The sequence below is a fragment of the Nilaparvata lugens genome, unplaced genomic scaffold (assembly GCF_014356525.2).
Source record: "Nilaparvata lugens isolate BPH unplaced genomic scaffold, ASM1435652v1 scaffold7207, whole genome shotgun sequence".
Classification (NCBI taxonomy): Eukaryota; Metazoa; Arthropoda; class Insecta; order Hemiptera; family Delphacidae; genus Nilaparvata; species Nilaparvata lugens.
Genome location: NW_024092956.1, coordinates 1 through 13,625, shown reverse-complemented (window position 1 = coordinate 13,625; position 13,625 = coordinate 1). Strand labels below are relative to the sequence as shown.

At 32.8% G+C, this 13,625-nt stretch overlaps 1 long non-coding RNA gene across 1 annotated transcript; it reads left to right on the top strand.

Moving 5' to 3' along the window:
* The first annotated feature begins 211 nt into the window (after positions 1–211).
* LOC120356597 lies at positions 212–9,087 on the top strand. Its single transcript, XR_005574085.1, has 2 exons — positions 212–376; positions 8,981–9,087. It is a non-coding gene; the product is annotated as an uncharacterized LOC120356597 (long non-coding RNA).
* The last annotated feature ends 4,538 nt before the right edge of the window (positions 9,088–13,625 follow it).

Below are 13,625 nucleotides of genomic sequence, written 5' to 3'. Positions count from 1 at the left end.
CCTAATGCGATCTGCTAGGGTTTAACAATTTATAGTCTCCAATACAGTCGATTCAGCGAATCATGCTTAATGAGAATGGAGCAATTCTCATCTTGAATGAATGAATAAAACAAATTTTTATGAAGACAATACAATGTATGATAATGATTGTTAAAATAAATAATTATTCAAGGTTTGTTTTTTGTTTTCAGCACCGAAAAAACAAGGAAAATTTAAAGGCCTGCAAAATCCCAAGGAGGCTGGCGGCGGAAATAGATGCTACAGTGGAGGAGGCTCTGGAGAGGCAGGATATATTTGAGTGAAGGACATTAGAAACAATGTAAGGAAAAGTGATTTGTAAGGAGTACTCTGGAGAGGAGGGTACAGTGTCTGTAGGGTGAGTGACAAAGATCAATTCATTTCATTTTCATTGCTTATTAAGAATAAAAATTCAATCCATATTCAAAATTAATTCACTTCGCTCACTTAACAGTCACTATATATATAGCCTATTATCACAAATTTATCCACTATTCATTCATTCATTTCTATGATGATGATAATGATGATGATTTTAGGCCTACAATAATAAATTATTATCAATCGAGTACCATTATCAAATTTCAACTGAATATCATAATATGTAGCTATTAATTCCAATAATAAAATTGTTATGCTAGTTCACCAATTTCAAATCTATTATTGTAAAAAAAGTTATATTACAAGATTTGTGATTACATTTTCTTAATTTCCAAATTAAATTTAGAATTGATTGATTGATCATGCTTGATGGACAGACAGGGAGACTGTAAACCTCACTCGATCATTGTTTAAATAATCAATTTCCAGCTGATAATTTTTATAAATTCATGAATACATTATTATTTTCTATTTGTTCATAAAATAGAATTACTTTTTAGCGATTTCCAACTCTATTTACAAAAATAGAACATATCACTGAAAGGCCTAACATGTCCTCGTCCAATTTAAATTGATGGTGTAATAACAGTAATAAATAAATAGAAAGGAATAATAATTAGACCCCAAAATTTTCAATACATAGGCATTTCTGAGAATAAGGCTTCTTTGATTATTAGTTCTCATAGAATTTAATCGGGATTAAAAGCTATCAGACTTTGTGCAACCGGGCGACAATCCTCTAAAAAACAAACCCTCAAATAAGCAAATTAAATTTCCAATAATATAATAATTATCTATCTTCAACATACATAGTTCCCTATACTTCATAAAGTAGATAATTATAATTAAGAATAATAAGTATTTCAATATCATTTCCTACCTCTAATTCAAATCAATTTTAACAAAATACTGAAAATGCATACTAACAGCATAATAAACACATCTGTTTGTTGTTTGACAATAAATAATACTTGACTGAATAAATAAATACATTCAATTAAAATCTAAATTAAAATTAAACTGAACAAAAATTAATATCTGCCTAAAAGTTAAAGTAGAATATCGCTTACAATAATAAAAATGAATCATCTTCATGTATATTTCTGTAAATTAGTCCAGATATTATGTAGCATTGGCCAATCCCATAAATCAATAGAATAATGAAAGCACTCTACCTTCAGATAATTGCAGTTTCAAGTCTGCAAACTCCAAGACAGATAATTGCAATGTTTCAAGTAGAAAATTGAGGCTCTGGTTCAATCTTGACTTCCACCTTGACCACTGACTGACTCTGACCTTGGCCACGACTCGACCTTGACTTGACCTTAATACCCCCTCAATATCATTTTACCATCTTATCCTAAAACTGTTTAAATTATTCGACTACCTATTTGGGGAAATTTTGTTTTTTCACAGTAAATAAGTTTTATAGCTTCATATTTGTCAAGATTGTTCAAGAGCCCACAATTTCTATTTACTATCTAGTTCAACTGAAATTTGTCATTTTGAATAGTTTAATTAATACCAAGTCCTCCAAAAAGAAAAACAGATCTGTAGGGTTCAATTATTAGGAATATTTTCAGTCTTTTACAGTAAACAGTAATCATATAACCAACCATGCATGATTCAGGAACCAAAACTTCTTTCATCCAAGAATAGTTGAATTACTATTGAGCATTTCCTGGACAGGTTTCCTTATTTCAGCCTAGTTGACTGATAAGTCTGATAGGCCAAAATATATTTTTCAAAAAATCAGTTGATCTTTTGATGGCCAAAGCAGAGGATATTTCATAAATTTGAGGGAGGTTCAGATGAATTTCTGGTACAGTCATTGTACCAGACAAATACATTGCTTTTAAACAGATGGAACTGGATTTTTTATGGTAGAGTAACTTTTGTATGTTGGTTGGAACAAATCGGTTCATTCTTGACTTGCTTTTGTTGTTCTCTGAGAGGAATTTCTACAGTTTGGACGTTCAGATGTTGCTGCATTATCATGAATATGGAGGATTGAATGCTCCAAGGTTTTTGGATGATAGGGTTTTGGGGAATTTTTTTGTCAACCAGTTGTGGTAGAGGTATCATTGTGATGAGAAACTGTTGAATGTGATGTAAGTATCGGTTCCACACACTTTGTGAGTCTGAGGCCTGAAGGCGGCCTTGAGGCGCCCGAGGCCGCCTTGAGGCAGAGGCCACCTGTGTGGGCCAGTCAAGGTATTTGCATTTCAAAGTAAGTATTGTCCAATCCCCACTGCAAGCTCAAAGACCCCCTGAATACCCCAAATTTAGTACATCCACTCTGAATACCCCGCTTTTATACCACCCCCTGAATACCTCAAATACAGTATACAAATCCCCCCCAACCAAAGATTTTTTTATTTACCACCAATAATTGTTTTGACCCCTCCCCCAAATAATTTTAATCACACTGTTTGCTTATTCGCCCCCCCCCCCCCAGTGATCACCTGTTGTAAGTTGTTGGCTCAAGCTGTGTGGTGTTGTTGGGAGGTTTTGTTGTGGTTTGCTGAGTGGTACAGAGGGTTTACTATGTGGTCGAGGTAAACTCTCTCAGCTGTTGACCAAAGTCGACAATGAACCCTTTTTGTTCCAACCAACATACAATGAATGATTACGAAATTCAGATAAGTCTAGAACTTCCAACTCCCTACTTTTCCAAAAAACAAGCTGATTTATAGACAAGTACTAGTTTTACCTTCCAGGTTGCTCAAAGAACGTAATTCAACTAGGTAGCTTTTCTCCGCAATGCTCTAATTACTGCTGTTCAATGAATAATGAGTTAACCACCAAACTGCAATATCAAATTAAATCAAATCTTCATTTTTCCCAAAAACATAATTACAATGACAATGGTTGTAAGAAAGTAATATATAATATAAAATGAAATACCAACAGATAGGTTAAGATATTAATATAATACATGCCAATATAATGTAATACTATAACATAACAATATAAACATAATTACAAGTGACAATGGTTAAAAAGAAGTAAAATTCAATATAAAATGAAAACTGAAATACCATGCAATAGGTAAAAATGTGAATGCATAACAATATAACATAATAATATAAACATAATTTCAATGACAATAGTAATAAAAAACTTTAATACAATATAACATGAAGAATGAAATACCATCAAATTGGATTAAATATAAATATATTAAACAGTAAGTCTCTGCAAGGTTTGAAAAAACCTGAGTGCAGAGGCTTAGTGTTATTGAATTATTAATAAATAACAATATTATTCAAATAAATATTTAATATTATTGAAATAGCAATAGTATAAATCTAAACATAATTCATGCTCAAATCCCTTCCTGTTTCTCAATCTCTCTCTCTCAATGCTACAGTTTTCTATTCAGAACCATCTTTTGGTTGAAAAATATTTTTTGTTGATTAGTTCATCATCTAAGCATTGGGCTAGGACATCATTTTGGTGTAGGACTCTTAAAATATATAATAGCTTTATTGGAACTCTCGTTGGAATAAAGCAGAATGGAAAATTCATTTTTATGCGGAATGAGAGAGTGATTTTGGAATAATTGACTTGAAAGAATATCCTCTCCACAACTAAGCTCTGTCAATCAAGCATCATCAATCAATGAAAAAATATTAAACAATTGACCATTTTTTTCAATTTAGGCAATACTATTTCTGTATGATAATTATGAACAAAATTTTCAATCTTTATTAATCAGTTGTTAATTATTACCAGTATTTCTATTTTTCAATCATCATCATTATCATTTCAAATCAATTGAAACTATTCCTTATTTGACAGTTTAATAGATTCCGTTCCACATTTCAAAATCAAAACCTTTTTCTCCTAGAAATATTTTTGTTTTTTTCCTTTGAAAATTTTCAAATTTGTTTTTCCAAATTTAATTTTCCTAATTGTATTTTAAAAATTCACTTTCTCATAAAAAATCAAAATTTTCATATTTATGAATTGATTGAATCACTCAATCATAAGAAAGACTGTGCCCAAATCTCTGAGTTGCTCCAGTAAAACTTACTCACTTGCTCCAGCTCATTTAGAACATCAGCCTCCTTCAGAAAGCCTCTCCACTCGCCTCTTCGACAGCCTCTTCAACAGCCTCTTCAACAGCCTCCTCGACAGCCTCTTCAACAGCCTCTTCCACAGCCTCTAGGTCTCAATCCCCGGCCGGCTCTTCCTCATCGTCCTCCACATCCTTGAAAATAAAAAAATATATAAATGTAAAACCAAAAAAATCTTAGGTTAAGTTATTATAGGCATTGCATTTATATAATAATTTATTATCTTGTTTTAGGAATATATCCTAAGAAAATATATTATGTAGGCCTACATAAAAAATGGAATGTAATGTGAAAATGGAATGTTAGGCTAGTTTAGGTTAGGATAGGTACCTATAATAGTTAGTACGGATATATATTCAAAAAAAGCCTATATAAAATCCCATAAAAATTAAAAAATGATTGAAATAACAAAAAAAGTATAGTTTAGGTAATCATTAATAATAGTAATAGTTAGTTAGGATAAATTTAAAAAAATCATAGTTTGGGTTATTATCATTAGTTAGGATATATTCAAAAAAATGCCTTTATAAAACAAAAAAATTTAAAACTTGAAATTTAAAAAAATCATAGTTTGGGTTATTATCATTAGTTAGGATATATTCAAAAAAATGCCTTTATAAAACAAAAATATTTAAAACTTGAAAATTAAAAAAAAAATGATAGGCTAGGTTATTATCATTATCAATAATAATAGTTAAGATATATTAAAAAATGCCTAAATTAAAAATAAAAAAATATATAAATGTAAAACCAAAAAAATCTTAGGTTAAGTTATTATAGGCATTGCATTTATATAATAATTTATTATCTTGTTTTAGGAATATATCCTAAGAAAATATATTATGTAGGCCTACATTAAATACATAAGAAATAAAAAAGTAATTTTTCTTCATTGTTAGACTTGCTCAAAAAAATCTAAAATGCTCAAAAATCTTAATTTTGTTATTTAGAACTCACTGTTGAAAAAAATATACAGTGACATATCATGAGTCATACATCTTTAGATAAGTTCATGTTGGGCTTACTTCCTAAATCTTAATTTATCATAATGAACTCACTGGCAAAAAAAAAAACAGTGATAAATTATAATTCACTTTTCCCAATTGTTAGTATTTCATTTTAAATGCTCACAAAATCTCAATTTATTATCTTGAACTCACTGTAACAAAAAATAAAAAATACAGTGACATATTGTGAGTCATAACTCTTTAAATTAGTTCATGTTGGACTTGCATCCTAAATGCCCACTAAATCTCAATTTATTATCATGAACTCACTGGCTAAAAAAAATACCAGTGATAAATTATAATTCACTTGTTAAGTAAATTACAAGTTAAAATTGTCCCAATTGTTAGTATTCCATCTTAAATGCAATAAGCTCATCATAGAGGTGATGATGATAATAATAGTAATATTTTCAATTATAATAGAATAATAATAATAATAATAATAAATGGCGCCAAGTGAAGAAATATGCAATAGCTGTAACAAAATAATATATGGTCGACAAGAGTCTGTTCAATGTGAAAAGTGTCCATTGAGACAACATGTTGCATGTTTACTGAAGAAGAACCTAATTTTTACAAAGACTCAGGCTCCAAATGTCAAGCCTGTATGAACAAGTCGCTCCCAATAAACAATACTCCAATGCTGATGACTCATAATACTGAACTAACCTTGCTCTCTGCACCAAAAAGTTCTTGAAATATGTCAGGCAGAACAGAAATGAGTCAAATAGCTGTCCCACCTCCATATCAATGGATGGGGCCATCATTTCAAACCCTTATGAGATCTGTAAAATTTGCCTAAGCATACTCATTCAGTCACTTGGCGCCATGTGGTGGAACGGGTTGGCTGTAAGGGGTGATGGGAGGCCAACAAATAAAAAATAATAATAAGAATAAAATGAATGCTCACAAAATCTTAATTAATTATCTTGAACTCACTGTAACAAAAAATAGAAAAATACAGTGAAATATCATGAGTCATAACTCTTTAAATTAGTTCAAGCTGGACTTACATCCTAAATGCCCACTAAATCTCTATTATCATGATCTCACTGGCTAAAAAAAACAGTGATACATTATAAGTCATTTTTGCTCCATGAGTAACAGGTCATTTTAATTTTCTACTTGTTATGTGAAATTGTACACTGATATTATTGTGGAGGAGTGGATTGGATGTGATATCATGAGTGTATATATATAAGTAAATATCAGTTTTGGATGTAAGAATGTCTGAAGGCCAAGTATTTTTGTAATTCTATGTTTGTATGATTTTAGCCCATTAAGTAGATGTACATTTAAATGTGAAAAAATTGAAATAACTACTTGTTATAAAGAATTTTACATAATATGTATGTATAATAAATATTACTTTGTCATTATTGTGGAGGAATGGTTTGGCTATAAGGGGAGATGTGGAGGCCAAATATTTTTGTAATCATGTGCTTGTATGATTTTAGCCCATCAAGTAGATGTACATTTAAATGTGAAAAAATTGAAATAACCACTTGTTATAAAGAATTATACATAATATGTATGTATAATAAATATATATTATAATGGCTACTTTGTCATTATTGTGGAGGAATGGTTTATGTGGAACATTTGGAACATTTTTCACTCGTGTTATACACAAAATTTTTCCTTCACCTACATTTTTATAAAAACTGCAAATAAAATAATTTTTAAAAACGTATGTGACCAAACAATGTGTTACAACATAATCTAAAGAGTAGACAGAAACAGCTGGCTTGTAGGTATAGGTACAGAATGGAAACTGTCAATCAAACGCCTATCTAACCAATGCTTTTTACATGGCACAAATACTAGACACGTCACGTGACCTTAGGAACTTCCAATCCTGGTCTTCTGATTGGCTCGCGGCAGTGAACGAGATCAATTGATCCGGATCAGTAAAGGGATCCGAACCTCCCATCAATACTATTGCAATGCGGAACTTCCTAACAAGATGGCGGATATTTGCGCCAGGGTACTAGCCGAGTTTCCATACTGTATGTATACTGTGGCTGTGCGCTATCTGTCGGCAAAAGTTGTAACAATAATGGCCGCCACAACTACAGCTATGATGAAGTTCCCGTTTCAAATTTGGTTAATGGGAATATTCGTTGGCTGGTATTTTGAATAACATGGAATAAAAAAATACATTTTTTTTAGTACAGTGATGAAGTTTGTAATAATTTCAGCATACAAACATAAATTTCATATATTGATCAAATGTCTGGTTGAGGTATTGAATTTAGTTGGTTTAATGACTACTCTATATGCTTCCTCATCTGAGCTTAGACCTTCTAACCTATTTCAAATCAAAGACCTTAAAGAGATATAGACTCACAATGCCTATGCCTTCCCAATGATAGCTCTTACGTGAAATTGAAGTCCGCCATTGGGGTATTTTAGCACGATATATTATATCTATATATTTGTAATATTATAGATTACAAAGGCATTGGTATTTAATAATCTTATAGGTTGCTCCCTCAATGGCCGATTTCAATTCCAAGTACGACACTAGCGCTGCATGTGAGTCTATGCATCTTTAAGGTCTTTGAACGTTTTCTACGTAGATATTCAAATGTACGTTTTTAAAATAGAGATGCTTCCTATGTTATAATGGAGTTACTTTTACGCTCTAGGGAGTTTTCTTGTTTTTTCATCCCGAGAGCGAAAAGGTGAATCTTTAGTATTTATTATGTTCCAGGGAGTAAAGTAAGCACTTTAAACAGTAGGTGGAGGAAAAAATTATTTTTTTTTTCAAAATTTTCAGAACACTTTAATATTGTTTTACATGCGTATGGTACTCTGCTAATATATGGTAGGTATTAGGACATTGACAATAGTCCATATTATTTTCTTTGGTAAAGTGCTTTCCATGCGCTAAAAATGTTAAATTCAAAATTTCTTGCTTCAAGTGTTTGGTCAGAAAATTAGACAACATTTTATGAAGTGGAGGAAACATAACCTATTTTAATGAATCAAAATCCGGGGAAGGAACAGTTTTGGGCTGTGCCTGTTGATCACAAACCAAATTATTTAAAAAATAATTGTGTATCGTTGAATCAATAAAAGAATAAAACTCTTAATCGAGTGAAAATACCTGTTCTCCTGCCTTTCAAACGACTCCATTACTGCGTTTATTCTTTCTTGCAAGCTCTGCTGTGAGACGAGCTTAGTTCTGCTTGTATGGCACCTGACATGCGTTTAACCATGTTTTTCACATAAAAAATAGGTCTGAACGGTACTGAGGCCCGGTTGCACAAAATCCTGTTAAAACTGTTTTAACCGCGATTCAATTCCACGAGAACCAATCAGAGAAGCCTTCATTTTAAGGCAATCTTCTCTGAAGACTGTCTCTCACAGTGGTTCTCTATGATTGCTAATCTTTTCTCGATGATTTCATCAACTGTATTTGATTGACTGTGATTTTTCTACTTACATGGTCGGTGTTGTAGGTTTCATTGAATTGATATTTTTCAGCACCATTTTGCTTGGAACCAGTTGCAGTTGTTGGCGAATGGCGGCCGTTAAAGGGTGATTCAGAGCAAGTGCCTCCATTATGAATGAGCTGAGTGGAGCCACAGCTGCCTTCAATAAACTCACCACACATTCCAAATGCACCTAGACAACACCATTAATACATTTCATTTCTATTACCTAGTTAAAAATCACTAAAATTAGTTATAAGACAGTAAAACTGTAACTTTAACCTTCTAGTCGTGACCCTTGGTCCTGAGGACCTAGACAATTTTTGTTATAATTGTAATTGGGCTGCAGTGCGCGTTACTGTCTACTGTGTTCAATGTAAATTCATGTCAGTAGCCAATCAAACTTGGCCACGTAGAGTGTTAGTGCTCTGTGACTTGATTTCGTGAAATGTTGCTTCTGGGTCCCCAGCACCCAAGGGTCACGACTAACGTTATTTTTTTATTTCCTTCATATGTACATTTTCAAGCAATAGTGATTGAATTCAAGAAGTGAACATCTACGTTTTGGACAGAGACTTCAAAGAATGTACAAATCCACTTCTATAAACCATATTCAGAGAGGTTTGCTCAAGCGGTCACCCTTTCAACGGGAGTAGCAGACGCATGATTCTCAACTTATCTAAACGTTAGCTTATCAGTGCGACCACTGAGTCAAACCGCTCACAAATTTCTGTCGATAATTTCATTTAAATGATTATTTATGACGTTCAATTCCGCAATTTAGCATCATATGCTAAGTGAGGTCAACTTTATGATGACAGTAGAGAAATATAAGAGTACAGAGTTGCTGATTCTCTGCCATGCCACTGCCGTCTATAGAAGATAGTTGATACCGGTATATCTGATCTAATTTAACTGTTAATTCTTGTTTAAAATAACCAGTTATATTCTATTCATCAAGAGAAATATTTTCAATGATTAAAAGAAAATTTTCCCCACTTTCGAGGGGATTGGTTGTCGTCTACGGTCCCGAAAACCAGTAACCTCCTAACCAGTAGGGGATTGGCTGTCGGGGAGACTCGTTGACGCCAGCGTGCAAGGGGCTTGGTTGTCGTCAGAGCAGTAAAAGGGTGCACAAGGGGAGATAGGCTTTATAATCGATATAAGAAGCGAGCGCAACATAATCTCCATATGGTAGAAGATTGAAGAGAATCGGAAAAACTGGAAAGATCATGTTGAAAGGACGGAGAGCGACAGGATTCCCAGGGCAGTCATGTCGTATTCATGAGGTTGGGAGGAGAAGTGTGGGCGTATCCCGCAAAAGATGGATGTCATTGGCAGTTTCAAGTCGGAACAGGCAAATAGCCTAATCCTCGTAGGAAGACGACGACGACATCATTATAGTAGCTACAACCTAAATAATTCCCGAGACATACTTCTGTACTGAAGTTGTATTAAATTTAATGAAGTTTTCTGATTGGAGTGATGAGTAATGCAAACTCAAGAATGCATTACCATGGAGAGAAGATGACATAGTTGAGACGATACTGTATCATATTGTGTTGATACTGTATCATGCGTGGTGATACTGTTTCATTTTGTGGTGATATTGTATCATTCATGGTGATACCATAGAGAAAAGATAGCATAAGAAGATAAACCATGGTATTGGTCGTTTATGTTCCAAATTTCAAGCCGATTACTGTCGACTACTGTCTATTATTACTGTTTTGGCCGGTTGAGAGTGCAAGAACGGCACAGAATGAGAGATTACCAATCAAATAGTTTCATGAAAAAGAAGTAAGTAAACTATCAGGCTGGGGTTAACAGTGAAATTTAGAACATAAACGCTCTAAACCATGGGATATCTTCTTATGCTATATTTTCTCTATGTCATTACTGAACAAACCATATTGAAAATTTGTTGTGCATATTAATAATGATTACAGATTGTGAAATACATCTGGAGCCTGTTTCATAAAACCCCAGTAATACAGGGCCTGTATTACAGGACTTATAAATTAAAATTTACAATCCTTTAAAATTATGTTTCATAAAAATAATTCTGCACTTGTAAAATCACCTGTAATATGCACCTGTATTACAGTTCCTTTATATGAATTAATGTTTTCATTAGCCAGTGAGCCTAATATAAGATCTGTGGAAAATCTATATTATCAAATTTCTGACGATGGACAGATTGCATTTATGCAGGAAAATAAATTTGTTAATGATAAATAGTTGAGAAATTATAATAACTTGACTTACATAACTTATAACAGTTATGTTAGTAGTAATGTTTCAAAAAATGTTAATTATCAAAAATATTGTTAATAATTAAAATAGTTAATTTCCTGAATATTTCCAATAACACTTTACTGAGGAAAGCTTAATCTAAACCGTTCATTATATTGATAAGTTTCCTGCATAATTTTGTATGAAATTCTATCCTTGCAAAATTCTTGGCCTACGAATAATAACATAGTCATGTAGTTCACTAGAACTACTACCTTCATCCATTTTGACACGTTGCCTTTAGAACAAAATGTCACTTTTCAAGATTTTACCTACACTTGTAAAAGTTTTAGGATGGTCTAAACAATGATAAAATATTCAACAACTTACAGATCCAGTAATACAGGAAGTTTCTTTTTACGAAACACGAAAATGATAATGTCTTGTATTATTTACTTCTACAGGCAAATGACTTGTAAATTGTTTTACAGGGAAAATTGTTTAAGAAACACAAACTTTAATTTTCACCTGTAATACAGGACCTTTTCCTCTATTACAGGACTTGTAACTTTCATGAAACAGTCCCTGGGCCCTGTTTCATAATTGACCGAACGAAGTGAGGTCTAAGATCCAAGTCGACGGTTTGGCATTTCTCTTAATGTTTATATATTTATATGTTGCGCATTTACGGCGAAACGCGGTAATAGATTTTCATGAAATTTGACAGGTATGTTCCTTTTTAAATTGCGCGTCGACGTATATACAAGGTTTTTGGAAATTTTGCATTTCAAGGATGATATAAAAGGAAAAAGGAGCCTCCTTCATACGCCAATATTAGAGTAAAAATCAGACTATAGAATTATTCATCATAAATCAGCTGACAAGTGATTACACAGATGTGTGGAGAAGACAGTCTATTACTGTATTTGTATAAGGTCTATAGTTTCAATCAAAGACATTAAAGAGGTATGCATCTTTAAGCTGGGTTTACACCAAAGTTATTAACAAAATGGTTATAACTCTTAATCCTTATAGATTCTATTAGATTGAACGGAAGTTGACAAACACATATGTTCATCATGTGTATGATAAGTTATATTCAATCTAATATAATCTAAAAGGATTGAATTATTAACATTTGTTAAATAAATTTGGTCTAATCGCAACTTTAAGGTCTTTGGTTTCAATATTTTGTTTTGCAGTCATGGTATTATTATGCGTGCCCATCAGTATCAATATTCTCACATTTGAAAAAACTAATTTAATAGGTGAATAAAAATAAACAAATGAACTAAATAATGCTGGAGAAATTATAATATTTTTGATTCTAAAAAATTAATTTTCATCAGATAGAAAGATCATCACGGAACTGGATGAATTATATCATATTCAAATTCAAACGTGAACTGAGTTTGTTAACATTTAAAACAGTTGACATCTGGTACTTGTGGATGAGAATACTGCGTGAGGTCTACTGTTCACAGAACTACTAGTACTTATAAGTCAGTACGTAAAATACAGGAGAATCACCATTCCAATTACATGCTCAATATAGCCGATAAAATCAGCTGTTCCTTTATTACAGGACTTGTAAGTTTTTATGAAACAGGGGCCTAATTGAACTATTTTATTAGTTTTCACAACTTGATGTGAGCAACGTTTCGTTTGCTCCTATGTATTGGTCCCGAATTTAGGATAACCTAACCAGTAACATCCTATAACCTCTTAACCAGTAGGGGATTGGCTGTCGGGGAGACTCGTTGACGCCAGCGTGCAAGGGGGGGGGGCTTGGTTGTCGTCACCGAACCCGACAACCAAGCTCCTCGCACGCTCACGTTTGAGTGCCAGAGTTTTCGCGAGTAAACTGACATATAAGCTATTTATGCACTTACTCAATGGATTTTGGAACAGTCCTCAAATCACGCCTGGTTTTCCCAGTCATTCATTGCTTTCTGACGAGTTATATCACATTTTTAAGAACCAATAGTTCAAACTTATTCAAGTTCAGCTAAGGTATTGATTCATATTTTTATGGTCTTATACAAGAGCTACATTTCAAAACAACAAGCGAGTGAAACGAATTCTGTTCAGCTTTCAACGTATTTAGTGGCATCAATATATATACTGGTAACATATATTGTTACAATTCCTCCAGAGCGCAAGGCTCGCATGGTCATTAGGCCACTCCTATACGTACTTACATAAATATATACATACATACATACATACAGGAATCACTGGTGAGACGTACAAATACTCATTCTGAAAATGCTTGCCAATTCAATAAGATAAACATTTCCAAGACAGTTGGATTCGAAAAGAGAAATAGTTTATTTCATTTAATGTTTGCAGTGATAGAAGTGACAACATCAACAAGCTTTTCTTCTAATGATCGAATTCATAAAATGTGTGAAACAGTGTCGACAACTTCCCGCTCGCTTCAAGCTAATTTCATGCCAATA